The following is an 11,163-nucleotide window of genomic DNA, read 5'->3' as shown; positions in this document are numbered from 1 at the left end:
GTTGGCGGCTGTGCAGCCAAGCGCAGGTTGAGGACACCACGCTCTCTTGCTATCTATATCCCCCTCTCTTGGCCACGGTTTCTGCGGTAGAATAAGTATATGCCGATGCCGCTGCCGCTACCGCCTCACTCTTTGTCTGCTATGCTCATGTTTGTGGCTTCTGCCATTGTTTGCCAGCTGACAACAGTCAGCAAAAGTTTATGCTGCCAGCGGTTGGGTTGGTTGGTTTTGCCTCAGCTTTAGCCCCAGTTTCAGCCTCTCTCATGCCACATAAATCATCTCATTCTCTTGGACTCGCTCTTTCCATATTTCTCGTTTTGTGTCTGTCTGTCTGTCCGTCTGTCTGTGGGGCAACTTAGTTAACATGCCGCCTCCGACTGACTGCAGCTTAGACAACTCTCAACACAGCAGTCGAGATTCTGTTGTTGTATAGGCCAAAAATTGCACTGCAAGCAAATGTAAAACTGATTTGTTATGACATAGAATCATGTGCAATGGAGGTAGAGGTCGAAGTAAAGAGGGAGAAAGAGAGACAGGCAACTAGGCAATAGCTCAGTGTACTGTTTGCACAGTTAGTTGGACTGCACTTCATCAAAAAGCATCTCTCACACAAACCATGGCCAACAACCTTAACTTACCTGGCTCAAAATTTCCGTAATTTGCGACCAACTCTTTAACCCTTGCGTTAAACCGATTTTCCTACTCTCAATATATGTACATAGATTTAAAAATTACAATTTCAACGAATGGCAAATGTAATTCTTTTTATTCTATATTTATTAATTCTTATTCGTAAACTTTTACTTTACTTCATTAATTTATATTGCTCTGATGAAATTTGTCAAGCCTTTCAAAACAAACAAATTGAAAATAATTTTTTAAGATTTTCAACATAAAGCGGGAAATATTTACTAATCTTGAGTTTTAGTTTTTCATAGTCCACATTCAAAAAGTTTGCACACTCAAAGGGTTAAAGTCGAATTATGTGTCAGCAATGAGGAAACCCAGGGCCAAATGCCAGTTATGTGTGAGTCTGTGATTATCTGCACGAAATTGCAGTTGCATTCATGTAACATGCCATTTTCCCCACTAACTCTCCAAAGCCGACACTCCTTCTTACCCACTCATCTATGTTAAACTTCCTAGAATTTTTCTCTCGCAATTGACAGCTGTGTCTTAGTTTAGTTTTTTGTTTCTCTGTGCCTCGTTGTATTTTCATTATCTTAGTAGTAAGATCTAAAAGCAAAAAACATTTATTCAATATTAATTAAATGGAATACAATAAAAAACTGGCATGAAAATACACACACACAAACAAAAATGAATTAAAAATAGTTTTCCCAAACATAAATGAAGTAAGTAAGTCGTCTCGCCGACTTGGGTATACCATACACCAGGTGAAACAAATATTTAAAATTTCGAAAACCAAATGTATGTCTACTAAATTGTTTTAACATGCCTCATACCATTTGCTATCTCGCTCACTCTACAAACACACAAGCACTCTAGCGCCGCCACTAGCCAACGGCCAATTCTGCCCTTATGGATCGCGTAGCAAAATACGTTCATACGTATATTTTGTATGTTTCTAGTCCGATTTCAATCAAATTTGGTAGTTTGATAGAAATAGATAAGATTTATTAGTTTGCCAAATTTGATCGCGATGGTCAAAAAATTGCAAGAGCTAATCGGTTTTTTCTAAATTATGGAGGCGGAAGTGGGCGTGGCAACATATTAAAATATATGTGTTCTGCGCGCATACTAAGCCAATATACATACTAAATTTGGTGACTTTAGCTTTGTTAGTTTTCGAGAAAATCAGTTTTGTTTAATTTTCGGGGGCGGAAATGGGCGTGGCATAATTTTTAAATAGTCAATATCTGCGCGTCTATTAAGCTAACTTACATACCAAATTTAATGTCGGTAGCTGTCATAGTTTTTAAGAAAATCAGAGTTATGTAAATTCCGGGGGCGTAAGGGGGCGTGGCAAAAAGTTGGAACAATTATTTTCTGCGCGCTAACTAAACGAGTATATAAACCAAATTTGATGTTTCTATCTGCTATACTTTTTAAGAAAAACAGTTTTATGTAAATTCTGGGGGCGGAAGGGGGCGTGGCAAAAATTTGAAACAAACTCGATAAGCGTACATACTACACGAGACTGCATACCAAATTTGGTGCCTCTAGCTCTTATAGTCTCCGAGATCTAGGTGTTCATACGGACGGACGGACGGACGGACGGACGGACGGACGGACGGACAGACGGACATGGCTAGATCGACTCAGTTTTTGATCCTGATCAAGAATATATATACTTTGTGGGGTCGGAGATGCTTCCTTCTGCCTGTTACATACATTTTGGCGACTTTAATATACCATTTCACCCTATGGGTGTATGGTATAAAAAAACAAAACTTATGCTCGCAAAAAATACAGAAACACTCAAACGAACAAACAAATCGCTGCGAATATTTCTATTTTCCGAACTCTCAGACATGGATTGGAATGGAATGATGAGTTTTTGTTGCTTCTGTTGTTTGGGGACTGAATTTGTTGTTGCCTTTAGTTTTTTGTTGCTGCTGAAATGTTACTGACGTTGCATTTTTAACAGCCACCCAATTCAACAAGTGACAGAGCAAGTTACTTTAAATTTGGCTTTAGGACATAACAAAAAGTTTTAAAAGAGGGAAAATCAAAAATTTAGAATCGATGTGAATAAAAACGTTCAACCAATTCTAGTTGCCACTCCAATTGACAGTTGGTATTAATTCTTATTCGATTAATTATATGTTCAAAAAAGTTCAAGTTTGCTCTAGTTTACAATGGACTTTATAAATTCAATCTTAAATTAAGTAAGTAAAATTACCATTGCCATAACAAAAAGAACAAAAAAGTTAAAAGGAGCCGCCTCAGAGACATTGTCAGCAAATTACGCAATGCAAATATTTGTTTTTTAAAGACAACAGCAACGAAAACTTTTTGCTGGCCACGACCCAAGCAAATTGACACTCAGCCAGAATGCCAGAAAGCCAAAAAGTGCAGGGCCAAAAACTTTTCATTGCAATTTGTGGCATACTTTTTGGGGCTGGAGTGATGTTTCTGTGAGAGAGGAACAGTCAAAGTGGAAGTGTTTAGCCAGAAATTTGCTTAAATAAATATAGTTATAGATAATAGAAATATAAAATTGTTGGCCATATGTCCACATTTTTATGGTAAAACAGATTTACCAAAGAAGAAAGTTCCTGCTCTTTTGCTTGCTTTGATTGACTTGACAGTGGCGAAAAAGAGCCACGCAAAGAGCCCAGTCAACCCCCAGGACGTTTTATCAAAGGAACGAAGCAACAAGCGAGACATGCTGATAAAAATATTTTACTTTGTCGTATAATAAAAATTTCATTACGATTTTTGCGGTGTGCGGCATTGGCATTCCCCGGTTTTTTGGTCTCATTTTTTCTCTCTCCTTCTCAGGGAGGGGTGGCTCGCCCTTTTTAAGGAAAAATGTAAAAATGTGCAATGCATAATAAGCTGTGAGAGCGAAAGGAAACATCGAGGACATGGATGGAAAATATGAAGCAGCGGAAACAAAACAAAAGGCAAAAAAACCCAACAAAAAAAAATATATTAAAAAAACTAAATTCGAATGTAAGGAAGTTTTTATACCCTTCCGTCCTTAAATCTTATTATGTGACAAACTAAGGATTACTTCCTTACCCAGTATTTAAAGCATCAGCCGAGTCCATGGGGATACCGATAAACGAGCGAGATAAAGCATCTTCGGCTTCTGATGCACACCTCTTCAGCTGCAGCTTCTTTAATAAGCTGAGCATTGGATAAGAGCGAGAAAAATCGCGAGAATAGCTCTGTGAACTGCTCTCACTTACTGCACACGCTTTGATCGGGAGAGTAAAAGGTGAGGAGAGGGAGAATCTTTAGTAGCGCTTTCTGTCAAAAATTAGCAAATGATAATGTGTATGTGAGTGGATAGGCGGGGATAGTGATTAAAGACAGTAAGGAAGAGTATGAATGTGTAATGTTTTCAAAGAGGTTATGAGTGTTGTTGACTCTTCTTGGAAATATTTGAATAAAAAATATGATTAATTCAATGAATTCTTTTAAAAATATATTCATTAAAAAATTACTAATTGTATATTTTTCAAGTATCTGATACTAAAATTGATATTGGCTTTCTAACAAAACAAGTGTTTTTCCAGTCGCTCAACTGAAACAATAAAGACATATTTATAATAACTCATCATACACTGGGTGAAAAATATGTACCTGTTTCTCTGAGCCACTTTACCCTGATGCCCTCTGAAAGGGTATAAACTATAAAGTGAGTGAGGGGAAAAAAAACTCAGCCAAAGTAAAGGCTTCAGGGGAATTTGCATATTAGCTGCACGAAACTGTCGAGTAAATGCAAGCAGAAGGAACAAGAGGAGGCGAGAAAAAATGAAGTTTGGCAGAATGGAATGGGTTAGGATGGGGGGAGACTTGTCGTTAAAGCTGCGCAGGATAGTGCGATTGATGGCCGAGTGCAGCGCCTAGAAAAATGGTAAAATGAAAGAATAACGAAACAAAGTTTTTTCCTTTATTTTTTTTTGCCCCTTAGCTGACTGCCAATTAGATGCAAATATATGACTACCTAGTTTCTCCCCTTTTCTTCAATTTCTTCTCGTCTCTGTTGTTGTTAACTTTAAGAAACTGTCAAAAGGCTAGCAAGAAATATGAAAAATTAAGCTGCAAAGTCATCTATTGTTAAATAAACTCTTGATGCAAAAGTGCATAGATATGTCTACTCCAAGGTACCATTAACTTTAGCTAATCACCTACACATTAATTGAACCTTGTAGATTCAATTAATAGAGATAAAACAAGCAACTCTTGATAACTTAAACATTTGTACCCTTCCGACATTTGCTAGAGACTCCAATCTCTCTCTAAATTTTGTAATCATCAATCAGAGCTGAAACTGCATTGCGTTTAGAGGATAATTTGTATTCAATTTTGACTAGCTGTGCGTTCCGCTGTCAAGTTGCACCGAGTGCTGCAATTTTTTTTATGTTCTGGTTGGAGCATAAACAGATCAACACACACACACACACACAAACACACACACAGACACACAAACACATATTATAGACATTGTTCTCATTTTTGGTCGCCTTATGCCTTTCTCATGTCTCATGTACATCGTTGTTGTACTTGTTTCTGTTGCTGTAGTCCTCGTCGTCGTCATCGTCATTCATCATTATGCAAAACGTGCTCCCTAGTTGGCATGCTTTTAGCTTTCGCCCAGTCGCAGCAACATTTGGTTTTTATTGTTGTGGGGCATATCCCCCCACCCTAACTATATCTCTTTTCTCCCCCCTTCGCCTTTTAACTGTGTCGCTCTGCGGGCACTGCGGTTGCAAACTTTACGCCCAACATTATTTTACTTAGTTGATAAACTTTTATGCGCACCTCGCTCCCCAATCGCCCAACCAACATTTCTCCTCTGCATTTCCCATGTTTCAGCTCCTTTTTAAACTAGTGTGTGTGTGTGTGTGTGTGTGTGCTTGTGCACTGCATACCAAAAATGCCGCTCAGTTTGGGGAGTTAACGTTGTACTTTTTCTTACCTTTTATTTTTATATTTGTTGCTTTTGTTTGTTTCGCCATGCTTTCCAATTTGTCACATTGGCTTGCATTGTGTCCTTCTTCTCCTACTCTTTTATTTTGTGCATTTCCATTTTTATTTATTTATTTTTTGTTTTTGTGGAATTTCCAAAACCACAACGAGGCAAGCAGCTCAGCGGTGTCCAGCACTAAGGGAAATGATAGTTTTAATTATGCAGACAGTAAAATACAAAAATTTGTGATTGATTCTCTATGAAGCTGGGTAAAGGTAGATATGAGTCGATGTGTGTGTGTGTGTGTGTATGACGATGCACTTTACAGTTTGATAAATGACACACGGAACGTTTTTCCATATAAAACGACATGTGATGTGGTAGAAATAAAAAATGAATCGAAAATACTGTATAATAAATACAATATAATGAATAGTTAAAAAAAGAAAAAGCAAGCAAAGAACATGTCAATACGAAATTTATGCCACACAAAAAATTGTGTTACTTTTTGTTTGACTTGTTTTTATTTACTGTTGGTTAATTAATCTTTTCTTTTCGTTTAAGTCAGAGTAAAAATTCAAAATTTTGTTCATAGCAATAGCAATTTAAAGAATTTATTTCCCAACTAGCACTTTATTTTAGACATTAAAATTAAAGTTTATATTTTTTTATTCTCTTTAACCTTCTCTCATTTCACTTTCTCTTTGCAAAGCAATATTTTAAAAAAAGTTTCGCAATATGAAGACTCAAGGAAATAATAAATTCTTGAGCAATTATCCCAGTCACAACTTGGGCCATGCCAACTGACTTAAGTCAGTTTGTCAATCAGTCAGTAAGTCAGACGGTTTGCCAGTAAGTTTTGTATTGGTCTACCTACAACTTGTTCCTTATCGTGGATTTCTGATAATGGCGAGAGGGAAGAAGTAGCAGTTGGGTAAAAAAAACTTTTTTCGCCATAAGGCTATGACTGCGATTGCTTCGCCTTTTCCTTTTGCCTTTTTATGCATCCTGCGGCAAATAAATTGAAATTCGTAATTATTCCCAACAGCATGGAAATTTATTCAATTTTAATTGAGTTTTCTTTTGTGAGTATGTATGTCTGTTTGTCTGTGTGTATGTAGCTTGGATGTAAAAATCAAAAAGAGAAGAATTTAAATTGAAATAAAATCTGAGGAAAAAATGTGGAAAAACTATATTGTCAGTGTTCTTTTGGTCATTAAATTATTTATGAATTTACATTTTTGTTGAACGTGCTTGCAGAGAGAATTGGTTTTTCTTTCGTTTTTCAACAATTTAGTTTGTCATTTCTTTTGGTTGAATTTGATTAAGAGAACAAGAGAACTGAAATAGAAATTGTTATGCAAAATGTAAGCAAACGGACACACACACACACACACACACTTAAAATGAAAATTGTCCTTTTAAGCAAATGTTAAATGATTTCAATTGCTGGTGCTTGTCGTATTTTGTGTGCTTTTTATTCTAAATGTCAAAGCACTAAGCACGTAGCAGACCAGACTAAGCCAAATCTCTCGTCCATGTGCTATACAAACGTCTACTTCTCGTGCGTGTCCTGTGAGTCTGTATGTGTGCACACGATTGTGGGTGTGTGTGCATCTTGTTCATCTTCTTATTCTATTTATGTATTTTATAGTTAAACTGCAACGTTTTGAAATGCAAGTTTTAATTTTTAAATTCATCATCAATCATCCTAATGACTAACCAAAGCTCATTTTTCTTATTTTATCCAATATTAATTGTGATGATAATTAATTAGCTTAAAACCAAATGAGCTTGAATGGCCAGATAAATAAACGACATATTAAGTTTTACAATATGAAAAGAATTTCGGAAATAACATAGAATATTTGTGAAGGTTTCTTTTAATGTTGAGAATTGTCAATTCATTTCCATTTCTTCAAGTAACTCCAAGTTATATACCTAAAGTTTACTTCAGTGAGAAAAACTGTTTGTTTCAAACCTTACGGATTTCAATTGAGATCTTATGGCGGATGTTGAAGACACTATGTATCTAATAGAGTTCACTAACTGAGAGTAATTATATTAAGATCGAGTTGGCCAAAACGCCAGAGACATGCGAAATTCAAATTGGCCACTCGAATTCACAAAGAACTAGCCTCATCAGTTTTGTAATAAAAGTAAGAAATACTTTTTGAATGGCATAAAAAAGTTTCTGCCTAATTGATCATTTCCTTCCTTTAACTCTTTTAGTTTTGTTTTGCTTGTTTGCTATTTGAATAAGAAATGTTAAATTCAAAAGGGTTTTCCGCGCCATAAAAATAGCTAGAGCGCCTTAAATAACAAATATACGCAGGGTTGGCGAACTTATGACATAAATAAAATAAATACTTAAAATTAACTACGATTTAGCTACGCAATTACCTACGATCTCTAAAAGGGTATACAATAAAATATATATGTATTTATTTTTCAATATCTCAGATAGATATTGGTTATTTATTTCAGCCCTGGCGGTTCTTCCGCTTCACAAATTGCACTTCGTCCTTCACTTTGCTCATCCCCATTAGCAATTGCTTTGCCAAAAATAAAAAAATAAAAATAAAATCTTCTTCTCTTTGGAATTTGGTAGCGCGAAAAGACGTTCACTTATTTTTCTCACTCACCGGATTATGCTAATTTTTAAAGTGATTTAGTGTAGCCAATAAGAAGAAAAAAAGACAAGACGAAAAAGAAACCAAAGCCAAAGAAACACGAAATCAAAAGAAAAATCGCGAGAAATGGGGACTTTGAATTTTTCCCTCAATGAAATACATAAAAATAAAAACCAGGAATGAAATGAAATAAAATAAAATCTAACTGGCTGTGTGCCGCCCTCAACCATTTCCGCCTTCCATCGTTTCTTGTTTTCTTACGGGCGTTTGCATTGCGTGTGCTGCAGAATTTCCGTTGACGCACTTCCTGGCAAGTAAAGCCGATGGCGCTGTCTGCGCTCACATTCATAGCCAGCTTTAAGGCGCAAAATCAACGTAATTTTTCAAGTTTGATTTCGTGTGTTTAGCTGCGTGTTTGAGTTGCTGGCTTACTTAACCCAAAAGCCGAATGAAAACAATAACAATAACAATGAGTGTGCGATAATTTTACATTTTATCAACTTTCGTTGACTCCCTTTTCACTGCCAACCCGCAGCTTCTCTTCCATCACATGAGGCTCGCCTTTTCTGGCTGCTTATTTCTTCCTTTTTTTGTGCTTTACTTACTTCTCTGTGCTTCTCGTTGCTAACGTCCGCATCGTTGTCGTCGCCATTTTTTATGCGCGCATTAAGCGGCTTTGAATCTAAAGCCCTGCCACTTCACTTTTTCGGTATATTTTGGCTCACCAAACGCACACACACACACACATATATATATATACCTATATATATGCATATATATATATATATATATATATATATATTTAAAAAAAAAAGATAATACATAACAAAATGTTACGTATACGCCCCAACGACCAAAGGCAAATGTCACACACTGAGTAAAACGAATTCCTTGCCTTCTGTTTTAAACGTAAGCTGCTTAGTGGTGTCGCCATCGAAGATTCCTATGTCTACCCTGACCTCCCCTTTAATTTTTTTCCATTCGTTGTGGTTATATAAGTAATTCGATTAGAAGAAAATTACGAGAAATAAAGAATACATGAGATGCCACAGGTTTGACGCTTATTTATAATTAATTAGTGGAAATTTACGTTAAAAGCTCTCAAATAAAACAAAATCCACAACATATATGGATGTATAAAGATGCAAATTGGGGTTAATGTACAAAATTTTCCCTGGGAGCATGCAAATGTAGGCCAATGTGTGGGTTAATTGATGCTGTGTTCCAGCTAAAATTAAATTCAGTTGATTTATAAGTGATAAGGTTTTTGTGGCTTTAACCATTTTCATAAATTTTAATTGGTCAGAATGATATATTTTGCAGCACTTAACTTTTTAGAGATTGTTATTAAAATTATTAAAATATATCAACGATTTATAGAACACATGGGTGTAGTCCACAAGCAGTTCAACATGTACAGTTTTTATCCCAAGTAAACAAACACCATATTCAAGATCAATTTTTATTTTACTCTTTCCATTGTAATCCCTAGTAAAAACAATATTTCTCAAATATCTTGGCTACGCTCATGACATCGGGATATATACATAAGTCGTGAAAGTGAAAGCTGAGAGATGTGAAATTCATTTCAAGTTGCAATGTATATGTTTTTTTTGTGTGTGCTGAACTACTGTTCGTTTTTGTTTTGAGTATTGTGTTGCATATGTGAAGGGAGCTAGAGTGTGCAACTAAAGTGTCACATGGCCCGTTGCCAGCATAAAATTGTTAAAGTTTTAATGACGAAATGCACTGTGTGTAGTCAGGATGACAGGATGGCGGACTCAAGTGGTAACGACAGTAGGAGAAGGGGGGCAGAGAAGAGGAAGAAAGAGATGGAGGAGCAGTTAGAATGACATTAACAATGGTTGGCAATGCGGCAAAAGCAATTTTGTGCAATGAAATAAAAGGACAAGGCGAAATAGTGCAGTCTGTCTGAGGTGAGTGTGTCTGTGTTAAATGTCATGTGGTTGACTGATATTTTTTCTCATTTGTCCTTGTGAATGTTTTTCCATTGTCTCCCTGTTTCCTTTTGCCTTGTCTCTCTCTTTTATCTAATTGCTGGTGACCGTTGGCTTAGGGGCCCTAACATTTTCCTGCTGCAACTTGCAATTAAGCAGCGACACGTTTCACGTTTGAATTCAACTTGAAGTTGACCAACCTCACGCAGTTGTAATAAACATGTACAGGATCGAAGGATACGAATGGGCAAGGATATTACTGCGTTGTAATTGCAATGGAATGAGAGATCAAACATTGCGTTCGCAAAGCGATTTCCTTTAAGTTTGCTGGTGTGCATACAAATTAGTGAGGCGAAAACCGAGAGGAGACACGGCATCAAAGGAAAACAGAGTAAGGAGCTAGAGAAGAGGTACAAGGATGCTTGTGGTTTGTCTGCAATTACCTGCTGTTGTTAGCTTCTTTTGTGCGCTTATGGTAAATCAATTTAAAACCAATTTTCGTTGCAATGACTAAAGTGCTCGACAGAGTGCTAGCAAAAACCGATGGAAAAAAGGTGAAGCTTTTGCGGTTGCGTGGCAAATGAAAACGGCAAATCTTAGACTTTGTTACGGTAACGTATTAAATATTCATTACTTTAAGCCACTTGCCTCACTTTCCCTCGTTTTCTCTGTGTCTTTTTCTACTGGCAATCTCTCAAAGTTGCAACATTTCTTGTAGCTTCCAATTCGGTTTTTTTGTTCCTTTCGTTTTCTTTTCCCTTTTTCTGGTGTGTTTGTGTGTGTGTGAGGTAAGTAGAAAGCTGTTTTTAAAGACATCGAATTCCAATTTCCTTTTTGCCAGGCTTCACGTTTTGCCATTTTGTTGAACGTGAGGCGAATCTACACACACATACACACACACACTCACATACACATCACGCTGCGTCATGAATTTTCTCTGTGTTTGGCCAATGAGGCATATGAG

This window comes from Drosophila willistoni, chromosome 3R (genome assembly GCF_018902025.1).
Source record: "Drosophila willistoni isolate 14030-0811.24 chromosome 3R, UCI_dwil_1.1, whole genome shotgun sequence".
In the NCBI taxonomy this organism is placed as follows: Eukaryota; Metazoa; Arthropoda; class Insecta; order Diptera; family Drosophilidae; genus Drosophila; species Drosophila willistoni.
This window is presented reverse-complemented; position numbering follows the sequence as displayed.